A 21,597-nucleotide genomic window follows, 5' to 3' on the forward strand; every position below is an offset into this window, starting at 1 on the left:
AGGTCATTCTTGGTGACTGGGCTTGGTGAAAAGTCAATTTATTCTAGTGTATTAATTACCAAGAAGCATCCAGTGCATTAAGCGTCCACCATCACCATCACTTCAGATGCTTTCTCTTCTCCCCCAAGAGGGTAGGGCACAGGGAGTTTGGCAGAATGCAGTTCTGTTCCCCAGAGTAGGTCTGTCCTGCTTCAAAAGTTGTTCTCTTGAAATTCGTGAGCTTGTTTTATCTTCCACTGGACAGTGAAGTTTACTAGGGAGGAGGCTCAGAAGTGCAGTCAGAGCTAAAAAGAAAAAGAAAGTCATTTTTGCCAGATCATGGAACCAGAAGGAACCCAAAATATCATCTAGGAACTAGTTAATTTTCTCCAGTTTATAATTAAGAATACTAGACCCAAAAATGTTGAAGGAAGAGATACAGGTTAAATGGCTTTGTTTGGCATGAATTTTGTTAAATGCTTATTTTAACCCTTTCTATGTTCTTTTGAGTAGCTATCGTTCTTTTTATTTAAAAAAAAAATCAGTTTTCTGTAGAAGTTTTCTCTCAATGGATTGTGTAAAAAAAGACCTTGTCAAAAAATTATTTCCTGAAAGTTAAAAAAAAAAAAACCTAGGTTGTCTTATCTATTTTTTATACCAATACGTTATTTCATTTATCAAACCTACGTGATACAGAGGAAGATATTAAAATCAGGAACAGTTCAGGGTGGTAACCAATAAAAATTAGTGTTATGGAAGGTCTTTTGGGGAGGTGATAAAAGCAGTGGGTAACAAAATGTAAGAAGGAAAATATGAGCAGCATATTTTGACATTAATCTAAAATATATTATTTTCTCATATATGGTGGAAGGGGTTGAGATCCACAGATAAAAATTACTAAGTAAGTATGAACTATTATGAACTTGGTAATAAAAATATTTCAATTAGGTAAAAGCTATAAGCATAACCCAATTCCTCCTTGATACTAATTCTTCAAGCATCAGACTCAGTCAAGTTTTCTTATATCGAAGATCTTGTTTTATCAGCCCTTTCCCAAATCTTCTGAAGTTTCTCCAGACTGCTTATGTCAGGTTGAATATGGATAATTACCAGTTCCAATTACATACAGTTGGGTGCACATAGACTCGCCTGTAGTTAGGTGAATGCTCCAGGTGCAACCTGGCAGACCTTGAGCTTTTAGGTGAGTTATTTGTTGCTGGCTTGTGGGTGGCAGGATTGAATTGTCCTTGTTGAATAACAGAGATAACACAGGTTAAGACTAAATTTTTGAGCACCTGCCATAGGTATTTGGCATTGTTTTTCTTAATATACACTATGTACACTTAAACTTTACTACTTTTTGAGGTAGGTAGTAATTATTATCTTTTTTTAATAGATCAAGAATCTAAGGCTCAAAGCAGTTAAGTAATTTATTCAAGGTCCCATAGCCAGGAAGTGCCAGAGTAGGCCTTGTTTGTGACCAAAGTCCATGAATTTCCATTGGTAACATTATACGAACATGTCCTCTTCTAAAAATTATAGAAGAAGATATGGTTTCTGGGTGCAAATCGTGATGATTCCTCAGTATTCAACATAGTCTTCTATACCAGGATCTAGATGTATCAATGCTGGGACTCACTGAAGAGTTATATCAGCATTTTCCAAATTTTTTCTGTGAAATACAATATCTTCCCCAAAGATGGTCTGTGAAAAAAATTTGTTCAAGTAAGTTTGGGAAAAGGCCACACTCTATGTCCTTACTGGGGATTCATGTTAGCCTAATAAAATCTCTGAGAAGTCCTGAGGTAAAGAATCCTTTTTAAACTTTGTCTTACCTAGTATTTCCCACTTTTGGGATACACACACACACACACACACACACACACACACACACACAACAGCTTGACACTTAACGCTTTTCATAAAACAGCTTGAGAAATGTTGGATTAGATCTAAGATATTTTAAAACTAAACCTTATAAGGTTGGACTCACACCTCTGTATCACTTTTGTATGTTAGGAATGGAAAGTGGGAACTTGGTTTACTATGCTTTGAGTGTCTGATGCTTATCTTTGAATTCCTAGTGAAGAGATATGGATTGGTTCAGGAGCTGGTAGTGATTAAGAAAGGCTGGGCTATGCTATTCCCACCTTTCTCAGAGGCTTCACGTAAGGTCTCTTATACTGTCTTTGTAGAGACACTTTATCTAAGCTTTCAGCATAGATTTCTACTTCTTTCTTCTTGAATTTCTAACCCAGGAATTATGGCAGAAACTAATTCTTAACTTCCAAAACATCCGTATTCTTTTGCAAAAACTCTAAAACTAAATGTCTTTTCTTTCTTAATTTTTTTCTTCATTCTTACACAAATCTGTTCTTGACATTGGCGAGATTGTTCTTGGATTCATTTATGCACAGAACCTCAATTTATAGGCTCTCTTTGAAAGGTCCATCTTTTGAGAACATATATTGCTTTCCCTAAAACAGCTTATCAAAGGAGACTGTCAGTTTGACTATCCTGACTTTTATCTTACAAGGCACTTATAGCCGATTAATATTAAGATCCTAAACTAACTTATCTTTTGTGAGTCAGCCATAATTTGTTAGAATTTCCATTTTAAACATGGTTAAGACTCAAAGGTTGAATATAGATGGGTATATTCAGTAGGTCTAGGTTTGAATCATGGATTACTCATACACAAATCTCACAGAACACATTTAAAAAAATAGAAGTATGAAAGGAAGAAGAAATCACCATCACTGAATTATCATCAATAAGGTAGGGTAGTTATTACCCCCAAATCTTCTTATAGTTCAAAGATTAAACTATAAAAGAAGATTTTGCTAAATATATTACTTAAATCTTAGTTTAAAATACAAAGAGCTATCTCATGACTCTGCTTTAATGAGTTCTGTTGTCATTATGCAATTGGAAATAGTGTATACTATCTGGGAAAACTTTTGCAAAACATGTACGCATTTGTATTCGATTTAAAATTCAGTCCTTCTGTGAGGCCCTGGGAAAGAAATATAGATGATCCCTTGTAAATTAAAATGTTATGTTTCTTAAAGAGGCCTCTCTGATTGGCTAAGATGTGGGGAGCATAGTTTGGAGTCATTTTGGTGCCGAAAGAGGTTTTTAAGAGTGCAAGTAAAACTTGTGCCTCTGGAAGTGAGCATGTCTGCTCTCCCTTCTGGATGACTTGACGTTTTGTGTGTTGGGGGGAGAGATAATATTATACATCTTTTAACATCATAGTCTGATCAAATTGTGGGTTTTTTTGTTTGTTTACTTGCTTCTTGGTTTAACCTGAAATCCTCTGGCTGAAGATACAACGTGTAAGTCAATCCATGGTGTCTAAAGTATTAGTAAAAATTCTTCTTAAAACAACACCTTTGGAATTATGATTAAGAACAAATGGAACAGGCAACCAGACATTTTCATTGAGATCTGACATTTCTTTGGACAGAGTAAAGAAAAGCACTGGGCTATTCGTACTTAACTAGACATCTAAGGCGAAAGAGATCCTAATACTTGAAAAAAAGTGAAAAAAAGAAAAAAAGATCATTTTCTTCCATGAACGTTATCGTCATATCATGTACCTGACTTAATCTTCACAACAACGCTGATGCAGGTAGTTAGATGATGACCCGCAGTTCAGATGTAGAAATGGAGGCTAAGATGTTGCCTTGCTCACCCAGCTGGCCATGGCGGGAACCAGAATTCAAATGCAGCTACTACATGCATTACCATGGCAGCACACCCAGGGAAACAAGATAGATCCCACAGCTTTTGTAACCTAATTAAGTTCATTAGAAAATCCAAAACTCTGCCAAGAATCTACCTCTAAGACAGTTATTTGGATGTTTTAGTATAAAGGATATCGAACGCCACAGGTCACTGTCAGATGACCACCCATGATAAAACCCGAGAAATAATGGTGCATTTTAGATGGGGGAAGGTGTCTGTAAGGTGGCAGAAAAGTAGATTCAAAATGTAGCTTTCCTGTGATCTGATCTGATCCATGGGTAGACCTTTAGGGGATATACTCGCCATTCTTACATCTATTTTGCATCAGAAGAAAAGCCCGGACACTGGGGTATTCTTTGTGCTCAGCAAAAGGCACTGTCATTTCTTTTATCATGGTGAGTTTTCTTGCTTTCCCGAGACTCAGTTTCCTCATTTATAAAATTAGGATGATAATCTAATGAATACCCATTAGATTGGGTATCTTGCCGGCTTTTGCATACTGTAATTCTGATCACAACAAAGAAGTATGCATGTTTATATTTAAAAGTCAGAGTATTAATCAATAGGCAAATGCATTTGGTAAAACTGCCTCAGCACATTGATTTTAGGAATCTCTGCATTATTGATCTGATAGGTTGGAATGCAATTGGAGTCCATTTAAACCAAGGGCTTTTCTTTTCAGCTTTCATTTTCCCTCAGTTCTCTCAAGAACAGAAGTAAGAGAAGTCCATGTTTACATGGGCTCATGAGCTTCCCCTAGGGGCTCTGCAGTGTGTGGAGTTTGTATGTCATTCTGTTTGCTGCAGGCCCTTCAGATTAACACAGACTTTAGCTTAGAAAGAAGAAAGTAAACTTTGCCATCATTAAAAACTGATAGATATTTGAAAATTATGCACACAGATCAAGGTTGGATCTGATGATTTTGATATGGCTAATTTTCCCTTTTACTCCATTGTTTCCCCCCAGGTCCATTATTTTCTAAATGTTCCATATACTTATTGCTATATAACAAACCACCTCAAATTTAGTGGCATAAAATAATAGCCATTTTATTGTGTTCACGAGTCAGAATTATTATGTTCGTGGAGTCAGAAATTTGGACAGGGACAGAGAGAATGACTTGTCTGCATGCCACGAGGTCTGGGAACTCAGCTGGGAGGACTCCAGCAGCTAGAGGTGACTCAGGCGGTTGAGGGCTGGAACAGTTGGAGCTGGAGGATCCGCTTTCAAAATGCTTGGCCCCTAGGCAGGGACGCTGGACTCTGATGGGACTGTCAGCCAGAGTGTTGACGTGGCCTCTCCAGCATGGAAGTCTTGGGGTAGTCAGACTGTACAGGGCAGCTCAGTGTTCCAGCCAACAACGCAGAAGCTGCATGTTCTTTCATGACCTAGCTTTGGAAGCCACATAGGGTCACTTCCAACGTATTCTAGAGTCAAAGCAGTCACAAGCCTGATCAGATTCAAGCGGAGGAGACCTAGACGCCACTTCAGTGGGAGCAGTGTCAAAGAATTTATAACAATTTTTAAAACTGCCACACTAAGAAATCTGAACTTATAAAATAATTTTATTTTATATTATGAGGGTTAAAGATAGCTATAATAATAACATTTGCTGAGTGCTTACTCTGTGCTAGTTAATTCTCATATTCATTCTTTGAGGGATGTCCTATTATTATATCCATTTCACAGAGGAGAAAAATGAGGCTTAGGGAGGATAAGGAACTGGCCACACCCTACTGAACAGGAGAATGGAGGTTGAACTGAGATTGTCTGGCTATAGACTATAGGAGCTTCACCACTGGGCTATATCATTCCTTCTTAGCTAATTAAAGCAAAGCCTTTTAAGAACTGTTAAACAAAAAAATTAAAGCTATGGGCCCTCACCAAATTTTTTTTTTTAATAAATTTATTTTATTTATTTATTTTAGGCTGCGTTGGGTCTTCGTTGTGGTGAGCAGGCTTCTCATTGTGGTGGCTTCTCTTGTTGCAGAGCACGGGCTCTAGGCGCATGGGCTTCAGTAGTTGTGTCATGCGGGCTCAGTAGTTGTGGCTCGCAGGCTCAGTAGTTGTGGCTCGCTGGCTCCAGAGCGCAGGCTCAGTAGTTGTGGCGCACGGGCTTAGCTGCTCCGTGGCATGTGGGATCTTCCGGGACCAGGGATCGAACCCATGTCCACTGCACTGGCAGGCGGATTCCCAACCACTGCACCACCAGGGAAGCCCCCTCACCAAATATTAAGAAATGTTTTGCATACAATTGTTACTAAGACAATTGTTACTAAGATGTGGTGGTCTTGGACCAATAGCAATTGAACAAAATGTCTCACCTCTACATAGACACCTGTACATTGGCAGAGTATTTTCCTGGCAGGATTGGACAAGCTTAAACTGGTAGAGCTGGAACTTTCCCCAGGAAGAATGAGGTGAGTCATGGAGTTTGAAGGTTACTGTATTGTGACTGCTGAGAAATCAGGCTTTCGTCTTTGACTCTTAGTTGGATATCATTCCAAAGTTCAGAGATAGTTTTGCATCCAGAATTTGGCTGTTATCAAGACATATTCTGACACAAAGTTATTTCATCTTTCAGGGCAATTAGAAAGTCGATAGCTAAAGCACAGAGATACAAAGCTCCCATTTTTTGAACTCAGTTTTTACACATCAGACCAAGTAATCTGGCAGGCTCATGTCCTCCAAAAAAGGTAAAATTGCAGAGAGACCCACCTCTGTGATGAATTAAAAATCTGTGTCCTGCAGGAACCCTGCTTCTTACTAGAATACCTCAGTATGCAGGTCAGATAGTGTAACCCTTGTGACACCGGCCTGGAAATGCTAAGAGCTTGGGGTGTAGTGAGCAACCCCAGAGTTCTGTGGCTTTAGAACCAATGTGGATACTGAAATTTCAACCCTGCCTGCCCTGTTTCCAGGGAATTGGTGTAGACAGGAAATGGGATCTCCTCTAGCCTCTCATTTCCATCCACCCCCAGCCACTCTCCCTGCTGCAAATGGCTGTCATGGCTGCTCTGTCCATACCCCAACCACCAGAGACTTCCGGCACTGTTCCTGCTGCAGGGCTGCCCTCTCACCAGTCAGTCTCTGATGGGACACACAGCCCTGCAGGATCCACTGCTTCACAGAGCTACCATCCTCCTCTCCTGCACTGCCCAAGTTTAAAGAGATTTCTTTCGACTATGGTAAGAAAGCGCCTTCATCTAATCTTGGCATCCAAAGGTAAACAGGGTCTTTGTACTTGACTCTTTCTACCATCAGGTAATATAGGATGTTTTCCAAAACCTGAGCAATTCAACCAAGAGTCTCCACTCAAAGCATTTCTCACCAACATGGAATCCAAACCCACCATGGTCCCTTAACCCTCCCGGCCCAACCATAGTAAAGTCTCATTCTTTCCCAGGCACTTCCCAAAGAGCTGCATCAGTCTTATATTTCCATTTATTCATTCATTCAATAAATATTTATGGACCACTTACCATGTGCCAACTACTTCACTTGGTGTTCAAGATACAGCACCAAGCAAGGCAGGCGTCTTCCTGTCTTCACAGAGCCTTCATTCTAGCACTGAAAAGGACACAAAACAAATACACCATTCATTATACATGTATACCTGAGTTCATTCCAGTTGGTATAAATTATTTTAAGTCTTTGGTTGGGAGTTATAGACAATTCTGGATAGTTTCAGGAAAGAAGAGAATCCATGGGAAAGTCATAGAGGCGTCTAACAGAATACAAGGAGGAGATAAACAGGTGCAAGAGTCAAATCAGCTCTACCTCTTTGGCAAGAATTTATGGGTCTTCCTTCTGATGTGCTTCATTAACGTAACTTAGTTATCAAAGCTCCGAGTCTTTCAGTTCAAAAGGGAATGTCTTTGGTCCATCTTAAGGTTAGTGTCTGCTCCTGGACTAATGGATCAGAGCCAGGGAAGCTGGTCTTAGTGTACAGACACTGTTGAGGGGCACCCCTGAATAATGGGTTAAGACCCCAGAGAAGAGGTAAGGCAGCCTCTGCAAAATTATTTATACAACAGAAGTTGGAATGGCCCCAAGAGCATCTGACCTAATTTTGGGAAGGGGGTGGGTTCAAAGAAAATTTCATTGTGGATGACAAATATAATCCCATCACCTAAAGGATGAAGAGGATTTAGCTAAGGCAAAAGGAAAAGTGTGGGAAGGAGAGAGAGTGGGGCGTAATGATAAACAGGAATGGTATCTGTAAAAACTCAGAGGTAGGAAGGAGTAAGACACATCTGAGGACCCATGAGAAGGCTGGTTTATAGCCAACAGCACATCTGAACTGGTGAACTGGAGGTCTTATCTTCAGCCTCACATACCTTTGATCAGCCCTCCCAGGAAGCCAGCGGGACACCTGGTGGCCAGTAAGGGCACTGCTGAGTACCTGGACAGGGCATCCAGAGCAGGCTCTTTGCTACTGTTTAGTAATAGACCTAGTTGTCACCTTTGATTTATGACTATCCTTGCCTTTGAGAAAAATACTCATCTTCTCTACAGTGTCAACTACAAATTGGCACTTGCCATGGGCAGTTGCCATCTACCTCTACGAGGTTAAGTCACATGCTGCTGCAGCTGCTGACCTTCAACACCCCCTGAAGGGAATTCAGGGTGGAGAGCAGAAATGAGGCACTCTGTGCTCTGGAAAAACTGGCAGAACAGGTCTTCAGGTAGTTAGATATTTTTAGGAGCTGATTTTATGAGTGCAATTCTTGCATCTCCTCATATCTAGAAAAGCACTAAATTCCTTCATGGTGACGTCTGCTCCACGTGACTAGCAGAAACCTTCTGCAAAAATATGTGCTTGATTGCATGTACTCCCCCTTCACCAAAATCACATATATATTGACCTTCCCCCCTACCTCTTTGGAGCAGTTTCTCAGAGCTATCTGAAGTGCTGTCTCCCGGGCTATAGTCCTTATTTTGCCCCAGATAAAACTTAACTCGCAACTCTCACATTGTGCATTTTTTTAGTCATCAACAGAAATATACTGGCTTTTTTTTTTTGAAAAAAAAAAAAGGTTGATTAAAATTCACTTCACCTACTTTCTCTAGATTTTATAGATATGCTACCTGATCTTAGTATCTATAAAACAGACCTATATAAATTCTAGCTGAATTTTAAATAGTTCTTAAAGCAGCTCTTGAATTTTAAGAGTCTATAAAATTACTTTCTTATTAACCTAAGGCCAGAAATTGAGCTGTTTTGTTTTTTTGGAGAAATAACCACTAGGAGTTATGTAAGATGATCTGACCAAGATTTATTAACACTTTAGAGAATAATTCCAAATAACTATTGTGATAACAGTGGTGATTTGAGCTGAGCAAATGTGGAAGTCTGTGGTGGATTAAAGTGGACCACAAATTCCTTGCCGTTCCTCTCATTAAGAGATGGAGTCTATTTCCCCTCTCCTGAACCTGGGTTGGCCTGGAGAGTTGCTTTGACCAGTAGTGTAATGAAGGGGAAGCGCTACTGTGCTAGCTTCAGGCCTAAGCCTTCAAAAGGCAGGCAGTTTCTGTTTTGTGCTCTTGGAAGCCAGCTGCCATGCTGTCAAGAAGCTCCAGGACTACTGAATGGTGCGAGAGAACACAGACAGGTCCCAGAGGTTGAGATTCCAGCACCAGCCATACCCTGTGAGCTGGAGAACTGCCCAGCTCAACCCACAGAATTAAGATATCATAAATTTTTGTGTTTTAAGCCGTTCAGCTTTGGGGTGGTTTGCTACACAGCAATAGCCACTGAAGAGGTTCCATGTGGATTTCTTTTCCATTTTTTCGGGAGGCAGTGGATTTTTTTTTTATAACTCTAATGTCATAGAAGCCAGCAAAGAGAGTGTGCCATGAAGAATGGAACAGCCTTAGAGGAACTGAAAAGACTTAAACCTCTTGGTGGATAAAGGGAAGTATTCCAGGAAAGAGAGAAAGGCTGAGGTACACAGTAGGATGGGAATGTCAGGGGGAGATGTTTGTAATTGATGGAGTGAAATTCTCAAAGAGGTGGTAAGGGAGGGGTTTCTAGCAGAAGAAGGGGTTGATTTAGCCTTGGAAGGGAGGAGGTCACCTCTTCCCATGAAAGTGGGACTGACTGGGGAAGAAAATCCAGGAAATCCTGAGGTGGCAGGGAGAAAAACTGAAGAAGCTAACATCAGAGGATGGGATCCCAGTCAAGCAGAGGTAAAGATCGTATGTAGAGGAGGAGGGAAGCCAATGATTGTAATAATGACCTGTTTGGAAGAATACCAATAATAAATAAATAATAATAAGTAGTCAGACTAAGTATGAAAAACCTTAAATCACAGGTGGTGATTCACTGCAATTGTTCTAGCAGTTGGAAGAGAAAAATAAACATTTAATAGAGAAAGTAAAAGCTGGCAGATTTGACCTCCAGGGCCCAATGCCTTTCCCATACGTAACTCATCCGAATGAACTGCCTTTTCATTCCTTCTTTAGTGGAACTAATTCTCAGCACAGTGTCCACAACCAGGGGAGAAGGGACACGTTCCTGAAACAAGGGAGATGGCTCTTCTGAGACCTAGAGATTCCCCTCACTCAGGAAGTGGGCAGTGTCCGGGTACATCGGCGGGTATGAGTCCCATGTTTGGTAGAAGTGGCCACATGGAAGCTCTTCTTTTTTTGATGACCCTGGAAAGTCTATTTCATGTTCTCTCGAAAAAGGAGAAGGGAGCTGAACGTGGAAATCATTAAATGTTCTCAAGTGTCCTGTCTGCACCCCTGAGGAGGAATCACTCTTTTATTTAAGTGTGTGATTTTAGCAATGATATCACCATAAGTATTAAACTAAATATGAGATGAGATGAGATAATTTATAGGGTTTAGTAACACATGACACTGGATGTATTCTGCTTCTGTAGCTCATTAGCTGGATGACTTTGGACAAGTTTATTTAATGACGCTGAGCCTCAGTTTTCTCATCTGTAAAATGGTGGTTATGAAAATAGCTTCCCCAATTATCTCACTGGCTGTTGTGTAAGGATCAAATGAGACAATGAATATATAGAACACTTTGAAAGCACTCTCCAAATATAAGGTATATTGCATAAGTCACTTGTGAAAAATATCTTTGCTTACTGTAGAAACTCATCCCAATCCTGAGACAAACTAGTAGGAGAATTTTATTCTTCCTTCCCCAAAGCACAAATGATGAAATGATTTTTTAATACTTTTGGGCGATGCCTTGTTGGACTCTGCATGGAACGGATTTGTGATCTGCTGAGCTTCTGAAACCCTCTTTTCCAGTCACTCTGCTAAAGTACCAGCGAGTCATCCACCTAGATTATAAGCGCAGTGGGGTTGGGGGCAGGATGATTGGCTACATGGGAAGATTCTGTCTGGAATAGGGTTAAGTGGATAACCACTGACATAGGAAAAAAGCCTTTGAGTGGCATGAGAAAGAAATAGTACATTTTCAAACAAATAACTATTATAAGTTTGATAGCTGCACAATGTTCTGGTTTAAATACATAAACTCAGGGACCAGATCATGTGCATTTGAATCTCAGCTCTGTCACTTACCAGCTGTGGGACCTTAGGCAAGTTGTCTAACTTCTTTGGTTTTCCTCCCTGTACAAGGAGGAATGTAATGGCACCTCCTTCACGGGGTTATTGTGAGGAGTCAAGGAGTTAATATTTATAAAACACTTGGCACAATGCCGGGCACATGCAAGTGCTACATAACAATTTATTAAATAAGTCATCGGGCAGATGGTATTTAGTACATCAGACTCCACTTAGACCTCTATGTTTGTTTGCTAATTAGATACACTGAATACAAATTTTAAAGAGCCTGTGCGCTTACAGACCTAAATGTAAATATTTTCAGAGACATCCCCTGTATTTGGTGTGAAACCTTTACATGAACACATTACAGAGACTTTCTTAAGACGTCAAACCAGGTTTGAGCACTGTGATTGCACATGTGCTCTCAGATTGGGCAATGTGTTTAACCTCTTCACGCCTCAGCTGCTCTCTCTGTAGTAATGCTATAAAAAATGCTTGCTTCACAAGGGTGTCATGAAGATGAAAATGAGATAATGTTTGTAAAACTCTTAGTGCTTGCCCGGAGAGGCGCCACCTAAATGCAGACTGTAATTATTAACATCATCTGGTATCCTAATGGTGACTGGCTTAAATGCCATTATCTTACTAAATGACTAAAGCCAATCTTAGAAATTACAGTGTTGGGTGGTTGGATAGTTAGGAACATAACATCAGACAGCTTCCTGCGTGAAGGCTGTTGAGAAGGCACCACCGCTTTGCTGTGTTAAAACTCACTAGCAGCGCTACCTGGATTCCCCTGGGGCAGACTCTGAGAGCTTCACCACTTTGCAAATATGGCTCTCTCGGGGTTACCCTCTGTCATTCCTGAGTGGTCCCAAGTCCACAGGAATCTGGAGCAGGAAGATTTGGAGCGTGAGTTTCCTTCCTGAAATTCATGAGCCACAGGGGCTCACAAAGCTTTTTAGAGTGGTTTAAAATTTTGTGGAACCAGTGATATTAATCTTCTCCTGCCTGTTCCAGGTTTACACGAGATAGACAAATAGGTGACAAATGCTTATTGAGTAAATTAATAAAAACTGATAGAGCTGGAAAATCTTTCTATAAAATTCTGCTATCCCTGGGGGGCAGAATATTCCAAAATGGGAGACATATAATCGGTAACAGGCAAGGTGATTTTAGGTGGTACACAGATGAATATTATATATATGTATATATACACAAACACATATATAGACACATACATATACACTTATACACGTGTGTCTGTATAAAAATTAAATACTAGGACATAAAACCTGTGCATTCATGGATATTATTGCTTGGGCAAAGATAAAGTTGGTAATTGAAAAAGATGGTTGGTAGTAACTAAAAAAATATATTTGACTTAAAGGAAAAGATTAGGTAATTAATAGTAATAGAAAATAATAATGCAGTTTTTATAGCAAAAATCATGACTAACGTTAAGGAAACTCCATCTTAGAAGAAAGATGAGAGAGCCTCTGTTGGTTTCAGATTTCTGAGTGCGGGATTTAGATCTCAGGGCAGAATCTAGAGAACAGGGATTTCTCTGGATTGATGGCTGCTGTCTGCAAAGTCCTTTTACATGCTTTTGCTTATTTTCAGATCAGGCATAATTATTTCTGTTTCATAGACAAGGAAACAGACAGTGTCCTTGAAAAGTTGTGCAAGAGCAAGCTGGCAAGTGAATAAAAATCTGCACATGTTATAATACTGTTTAGGGAAAAGAATCATATGCTAAGTGGTTTTTACAGAGTAGAAAACTAGTTACTAAAACTAGCGGTCATTCATTTAACTCCTTGGAAACCGACACTGCTAATGGTGGTCCTGTTCTTCTGGGATCTTTCATGGATCATGTGCTGAGCGCTGTGCTAGAGCTGAGGCCTCAGTGGGCATTACCTGGTCTCTTACTTCAGGGGCTGAAATCTGGTCGTAGGTTACTCAGTACTAGCCCAGTTGGGCCTCCAGTTATGTTTTGCTTGAATAGTAGAGTGTTACAGTTTTTAAAAAATGTGCTGTTAGTATTTAAGAAGCTGGAGATTTTACATAAATATCTGGTGCCCGGCGTTGCTTAAAACTATGTGAAGATCTGGCAAGACCAGGTCTCGGGTTCCTGCTTAGTTGGCCTTTGGTGGGGACTCTGTGCTCTCTGGGCCAACACAGTCACTTGCTGGACTCACGTTTCTTTCCCTCCTTTACCTTGGAGAGCCCAGGTGCAAAGAGCGGTACAGACAAGTCAGCAATTCTTAACAAATCAGTCCTCGCCAGGGAGCAGCAAAATGAGCACAGTGGACATTAACCTAAAGTGTAAAAAACACAAGTTGGGAGAAATCAGCCATATTTTCATGGAACCTAAGGTTAAATATTAAAATAAATGATATATCATGCTGCCTGCAAAATGTTTTTACTGCTTTGGCTGTTTCCAGAATTCCTCCACACAATATGCCATTCACACCCCAACTCTGAGAAATAGACTAGGTGGGAATTATTATCCACATTTTATTGATTAGGAAATTCAATGTCTAAAATTGAAAGAAGTTTCCCAGAAACAGAACCTGAGACGGGGATTTGGGTACTGTGATCTCTTGAGCAAGTGCTCTTCAGGAAAATCCTGTGGGGGAAGGAGTGAAGCAGGAGAGGCAGGGAGGGGATGTGGTCTCAGCTCAAGACCACCAGGACCTGCACCGTGGGGGAGGGCTCTGGAGCTTTAACCACCCGCAGAATTGTTCCTTCCTGGGGCTGTGGTGCCAGCATTTTGTACCACTTGCCAATCAGTCATTGGCTGTGACCTCCCCCCACCAACTTCCTGAGTGAGGTGGCTCCTCTCTTTAGCCCAGGACAAGCTTCCCAGAAATGGGGGCACCTGTGAGCCTTCAGCAGCCAGCACTTAGAGCAGCTGGGGGAGCTCTGGGGACCCCAGTAAATGGGATCTGGGAGGGGGCACCACAACAGCATCTTTGAAAATACTGAACACGCAGAATCACAGTGAGTTCAACTAATAGCGCTATCTACTCAGGCAGTGCACACACACACATACCATGCACAGTGTGTTTCAGAAAATACACCAGGGTTCCTTCCAAAACCGGAAAGTTCTCAGTCTACATTTTGAGAAATTGAGAGGAAATGGGTCCCACTTTTTAAAAATCCAATTTCACAGCTTATTCTGTGCACACTGTGGAAATGATTGAAAAATGAAGTCTTAGAGTTTATACATCAATAGATTAAAATATACATATAGATATACATATACAGAATGTATGCATATGGATATATAGTGTATGTATGGATATAAATATAGCTATAAGATGTGATGGTTAATGTTTGGGAAAAATATCTTGCCACAGAAAATGGAAAAGCTTTGTGTTCAAAGGGTTTAGAAAATAAATTCTCTAATTTATTTGACAGAGCCTAGCCCCTTGGGATTTGTCATAAGAAGGAAGAAAGAATTTCCAAGAAATATCAGGTTGTCCTTCTGGCATATTCATACTTTGTTCTGAAACAATTTGAGTCAGAAGCACATTTCATCAAGTATAGAAGTTGTAGGTTTTGCTAAGTGTGAGCAGAAGAGAAAAAAATGAGATACACAGTTATATTTTTAACCTCTAAAATGTTTAGATAAAGATTTAATAGAATTCTCCTTATTAAAGGATGCGAATTATGTGTCCATCCTTCACAACTGATGGGGCATTGTCAATATCCACAACTGTGGCAAATCAGGGAGAAAATAAACAGGCAAAAGTCCGAGGTAAAATATATTTTATTTTTTTTCTTCTCTGATTTTTTTTCCGTAACACCTTCAAGGTGCCATCCCAAAGCTATTATCGTAGCTGAATATTTTGCATAATGGAAAGCACAGGCACCTCAGATCTCCTTTTGCATGACAAATGCTTAATTAGAAAAATAATGGGATGGAAATGAAACTGGTATTTACTATGACTGGAACAGAGAATTGTCCTGGAGAAGAAAATTCAGTTTTAATTTACCAAAGGCAAAAAAGAAAAACAGATTAAAAAAATAAGCAAGCAAGCAAGAAAAGAATCTTACATGATGGAAATAAATCAGAGACTAAAGGGTATGGCTTGTGCCTATAATTGGGATGGAATTCCTCTCTCTCGCACTTTCTCTCTCTCTCTGTCACATCCACCCCCCACACACACACATACACATTACATCATAAAGGCCAACACAATTTTTTAAAATGTGATATTTAATTGCTTGTGGAAAAAAGAATCAAGCCCTCTAAATGTTACATTTCCATCAGATTAGATAAAATATATACCAAATTAGTGTATCGTCCAATTCTGCACTGCATTAGCAACCTAATTATAACTGTGAAATAATTCAGTGTAAAACCATATGCTAAAATATGGTAATTGCTATTTTATGGTTTTTGAAGAACTAGTTGTATTTTCCTATGTCTCTTTGAGTTGTTGTTGCTGATTTGTTGCCTTCGGCTAGTGAGTCAGAGGCCATAAGATTCTACTTTACCACAGAATAGGAGAATTACGTTAATTCCTCCCTTTGCATTTATTTGCAGATTTTCATTGTTTAACAGCAATACATCTCGTCATACAAAAGAGGATAGGGTCCCACACAAGCTGGGTGCCTGAATCCTTTGTCCATCTCAGGCTTGATCTTGTGAAGCTATCTAAAAATGTGCATGGGATGTACATAGGTTCTCCAAATTCTTTTTTTGGGAACATGTACAAAAAGTAGAAAGCCTTGAGTTATTTGTTTGAATGCTGGGCCAGAGAATATTATGTGCATTTCCCTCAATTGCAGCTGATGTCATCAAGTTCACGCTACCGTTGTTTGTTCTGATTTTGTGTTTTTAAATTACGATGTACTTCTTTAGAGCAGTTTAGATTCATTAAAAAATTGAGAGGGAAGTTCAGAGATTTCCCATGTAGCTCCTACCCCACACAAGCGTAGCCTCCCCCATTATCAACATCACTCACCAGATGGTACAGTTTTTAATAAGGATGAAGCTACATGGATACATCACAATTACCCTGAGTCCACAGTTTACATTACAGTTCACTCTATGGGTTGGACAAATGTATAATGACATATATGCACCATGATGATATCCTACAGAATATTTTTACTGCCCTAAAAACCCTCTGTGTTCTGCCTATTCACTCCCTGACTCCACAACCACTGATTTTTTCTTTTTTTACTGCCTCCACAGTTTTGCCTTTTCTGAATGTTAGGTAGCTGAAGTCATACAGTAATTAGCCGTTTCAAATTGGCTTCTTTTACTTAGTAATATGCGTTTGAGTTTCCTCCATGTCTTTTCATGCCTTGGTAACTCCTTTCTTTTTAACACTGAATACTATTCTGTTGTCTGGATGTACTACAGTGTATTTGTCCATTCACCAACTGGAGGGCATCTTGGTTGCTTCCAAGTTTTGGCATTTATGATTTAAGTTGCTATAAACATCCATGTACAGGTTGTTTTCTTTTTCAATAATTTACTCCTTCTAGGACAAGGACAAATTAAGACTGTCAGATGGGAGAAGCTATTCCAATTTTTAGCTATGAATTGTGTTGCCTTCAAAATGCTGCACAGTAGGTCCTCAACTCATTGGAATGTCTCAGCCATCTGTGTGTGTGTGCGCACACACGCGCACGCACACCCAGTTCAACTTGTCACCATTCCACCAGACTTGGCCCAACTTTTAATTGGGAAAAATGTGAAGAGAGGGCTCATCCCTGCCTCTATATCTAAGTAAATAGGAATTTGCACTGAGTTCCACTTCTTTCTCTTCTAGCTAAGGGGTCTGAGGTACACACTGTTTGACATCTTTTTTTCCAGAGTCAAATCCAAGACAGAGGAAATGATACTATATATTAATCAAGGAGCATCTGCACTGTGATAACCGGATCATTCACACTTCATGCTTAATCAGAACATCCATCCAGCTTTTGTATCACCTTTGAATAAAGACAGCAACAAGACTGCAGTGGTCAGGACCATGAGTTTTATTAAACAGGAAATTGGAAACTGTTCCAGTTCATTCATTCCTCCATTCAACATTCCTTTGCTAGGTGCCCATCCCGGTACTAGGCTCTGGGAGTTGAAAACAAGATGAGATGCAGTGTAGGGTTGGGGAGGGTAAGGTAACTGCAGACAGATTTGAAGATACAAGGTCACAAGCAGCCCTAGAGCCTGAGCTATAGGTGCGATGTCGGAAGTAGGCATCCAGCAGAAGGAGCTTTGTGGGAAAAGCAGTGGGAGGTCCCTTCTTTTCCATCCCTATTGTCAATGCCCAAATTCAGGCCAACATCACTTCTTACCAGGACTACTGACTGTGAGGGGCTTTTAACTGATCTCGGCCACCAGCTCTAGCTCCTTAAATCCACCCTCCTCACTATTACCAGAAGTCTTCCCCAAATGCAAATCAGACCATTTCCCAGCCTTACTTACAACCCTTAAGCATCTTGCCCTCACCTTGAAGACCAAGGCCAAGCTCATCAGCAAGGGTCTCCATAAGCTGGCCATCCTGCCTCTGTCCACGCTTCACCCCACACTCATGTTCTGGCAAAGCAACCACTTGTGTGCCTGTCACACTAGAGCACTTGGGATTCCCTCCTTCCACTCAGCCTGTGCTTAAGATCCTGGATTTTACTGTCACACAGCTCTGGGTCTGACTGTGGGCTCTGCTGCTTCCTAGCTCTGTGACCAGGTGTGAGAAATTTTGACCCATGAGCCTCGGTTTGTAAAGTGGGGATGATAATGGAATCTGCTTCATAGGACACTGTTGTGGGAATTAAATTAAATAATGAATGTGTATCACATGTCAAGTTCCTAGTCCATAGTAAGCGTTCAACATACTTTACATTATTCCTACTATCTTTTTTTTTAACTTTTAAGACAGTTAGGCTTAACCTTCTCCAGGAACTTTTTCCTGTTCTACCTCCGGTTTCACAGGCTGTATTAGACACTTCTCTTACGGGGTCCTCATTACCCTGGGTGTAGCTCCTATTGCAGTGTACTATAATTATTGTCCTGCACCCAAATTATTGTTTCAGGCTGTGAACCTCATAAGGGCAGGGACTGTCACTTCACAGTCATTCCCAGAGCCACAGTGTTTGACATCGTGCCTAGTACCAAGTGGTGCTCTGTTTGTATTTGCCCATCAAGAAGCCCTAAGAAGACAACTGAGGCAAGAAGAAGCAAGTATGTGCTTTGCCAGGTAGAGCAATGCCTCTGTAGCCACAGCTGGGAATCCAGGCCAGGAGATGGAGCCACAAAGGGTCAGGCACCCGGTATGCATCCAGGAGGTGAGATGGCAGAATCCATCAAAAACGTCTGGGTAACGGGCTCAGGACCCGGGGGCAGGACGGTGGGCCCAAGGCTTCCTGACACACATCCCTTTCTGCTCCTGTGGAGGGCGGTTGCTTGAATTCATCCTGGCTAGAGTTAGGAAGAGGGGCAGGAAGCAGGGCAATTTCTCACAACAGACACGGAAAAAAAGATATCCTGGAAAATCAGCAAAGCTTTCTCTACTTGATGACCATTTTCTTTCTTTCTTTTCTTTTTTTTTTAAATAAGATTTTAGCTATAGTTTGTTTTTTTTTTTTTTAATATTTATTTATTTGGCTGTGCTGGGTCTTAGTTGCGGCACACGGGATCTTCATTGCGGCATGAGAGCTCTTTTAGTTGTTTCATGCGGGGTCTAGTTCCCTGACCAGGGATCGAACCCGGGCCTCCTGCATTGGAGGCTTGGAGTCTTAACCACTAGACCACCAGGGAAGTCCCCATTTTCTTTTTATTATTAGAAATATTGTGGAAAGAAAGAAGGTCTTCTTTTTAGGGAAGTTCCATGTTGGTTTCCCACAGAGAAGGAGCCATTTTGGTGATGTGTCCTGCATTATGGTTTTGTGGTTCCAGATTTTGACTCGAAAGGAAAAGAGTTCTGAGGTGGTCATAGACCTTTGCAAGTGCTCTGGTTTAGCCCTAACCACACAGAATAAGGCAGCCAGTTGAGAAAAGGAATGTGGTCTCAGCAGAGACAAGCCTGCCTTCCACTTAGGGGTCACGATATATATGTGCATCTTTTCTGGGCAGGCTCGGTTTGGCCGTCTTTTTCTATGTGACCAACAGAAAACAGACAGACAGAAAAGCAGGAAGTTCTGAGAGCTGCTTCATGATTATTGTTACTAAGGAAACCAATTCTTTAGTATTCATGTGTTCGGCAGATGGTTGCTCTGAATCTCTGAGGCTGAGGCGATATCACAGAATAGCATGAGGGAGAAGAAGGGATGAAAACAGCCAATCAATATGGAAGCTCTTTAAGACTATGTTGCTAATTTAGCCATCATTCGTGATTATTAATGGCTTTAAAAATGAGATCACTGCTAGCATCAAGTGATTTATAGAGTGATCAGGAGTACGTGTTCCTGCTGCATTTGTATAATCATATTCCCATAGTATCCACGCACTGGAAAAGCCTCTTTGGAGGGGACAAAGATCCTTGAAATCTGGTTCCATTTTGAGAAAATCATCTTTGTGTGAAAAGGGCATCTGAAATTTATCTCCATCTCTTGTCCCTATTCCAAAACGCCTTTCTCTTAGTATCTGAAGTTGGAGGTGGCAAGTGTATCGTTAATGACCACAAAGGCAACGTGTTCTCTAGCAGAGGATGAGAGCATTCACCAGAGCTGAGCATCAGTCGCCAAATCCAAGAGAAGTCAATCCCGCAGAAGTCACAGCCCCCAAAGGACACTCGTAATCCTGCGGATGGGCCTGTGGGTGGCAAAGGCCTTCAGAATATTAAAGAGCCAATTCAGGGAATATGGAACTCCGTATTGCTGATCAGATAGAGTGAAAGAGAAGAGCTAGAAGAACTAGGGAGAGACAATCCACTTCAAATCCCTACTTGCTCCAATCATCAGAATGATGATCAGTGAATTTTGCAGCTGAGACTGTGGCCAACTAGTAATTCTCATGATGCGAATCCAAGCAAGGGGATCGCTAAGAACTCTTTCTCTCATAGAGAAACAGTATAAACGGAAACATTTAAGTTCAAAACAGAGTGTCCCGCCCCTTCTCTTTCACCTGCACAGCCGAGGGGAAAACACTGGGGATTCTAGGGGCGTCTCTTGGTTTGGGGATACAAGTATCCATTGAACTAGATCATCGTTAACCTCCCAGTGCAAGATTATGTCACTGGCATCCTTTCCACATGTTCAATCACCATTAATTAAGCACCAGATCATTGCATTCAAAGCCCTCTGCTGGATGCGGTCAGAGATGTAAAAAGAAATATGATGCAGCCTCATAACTCAAAGAACCCACCATCTAGCTGACGGTAATCAGAGTGAAAAACATCAACCTGAGCGGATCACAGTCCTCCTTAAGGATTTTAAAACTTTGTTATGTGTCGTGAGTTTCCCGGGCCCTGTGCAACTGCCCCCCTTCATCTCTCTGGGCTCCTCATCCCCTGTACTCCCACACCGGCTTCCTCAGTTCCCCGGCTCCTATCTCTTCCTCTCAAAGTTCAGAGCCCAATTCAAAAGTCACTCCTTCAAGGAAGTTTTCCTGATTCCCCAGGTCAGGCCCCCTGCCATATCTTCTCGTGTACCTTCTTTTTTTCCTTTCCTGCAGTAATTGCAGTTTGATTATGTATTTATGTGGCTGCTTGATACTGTCTGCGCTTCTCTGTGTTAGACTCCAAGTTTAAGGGAAGCAGAGGCTGAGGCAGCGTGGGCTCATCACAGAGCCTGGTATAGAGCTGGCTCTTGACAAATGTTTCTTAAATAAATAAGTTATTTAAATTTATGAACAAATGTGCACAATGAAGTAAGTTTGAAGATAAGAGAAACAAGATCCTGAGGCAGAGGGCCATTAAACGGTGTGGCTGGGGGCTGGTTGTTTCTCCCCCAAACATTTGCTCTGTACACAGTGCCCTGCACATAGGATGCTTGTAGGATGAATGAAATGAATGAGTGAATGAATTATGAGCTGGAAAAAGCCATCTCTCATTTTCTCTTCTTTGTTTGTTTGCTTACATGATTAGATTTTACGTAAATAGCAATGTTCAAAAACACATTTTTGTGTGTCCCACAAACATGTGGAAAGATAGTTAAAAAATAAATAACCCAGGATCCGGCTGAGTGACCCCTTTTGGCCATTCCTGTAGTAAAACAGAGGTTTATGGGCCAGAGTCTACTTTTAATGGAAATGGCAAAAAGGAGTCACTCAGCCAGATCGTGGGTTATGGACAACTTCAATGTTCTAAGGAAGAAGTCCTGGCTGCTTTGGCTGTGAATGCTGACTTGAGAGGTTTCTGTTTCATATGTGCTTAG

At 40.9% G+C, this 21,597-nt stretch overlaps 1 protein-coding gene across 16 annotated transcripts in view; it reads left to right on the plus strand.

Moving 5' to 3' along the window:
* MTERF1 (mitochondrial transcription termination factor 1) overlaps positions 1-21,597 on the plus strand; it is a 602,843-nt gene that overhangs the window by 491,993 nt on the left and 89,253 nt on the right. Inside the window, exon 12 of one of the 16 annotated variants that reach the window (XR_014266395.1) lies at positions 5,658-6,046. The exons of the other annotated variants lie outside the window; for them this stretch is intronic. The gene's annotated coding sequence lies outside the window, so the exon portion shown is untranslated. Of the gene's footprint in view, positions 1-5,657; positions 6,047-21,597 lie in introns of those variants that run through there. 16 annotated transcript variants of the gene reach the window in all.

Source organism: Balaenoptera physalus (genome assembly GCF_965194825.1).
Source record: "Balaenoptera physalus genome assembly, chromosome: 8".
Classification (NCBI taxonomy): Eukaryota; Metazoa; Chordata; class Mammalia; order Artiodactyla; family Balaenopteridae; genus Balaenoptera; species Balaenoptera physalus.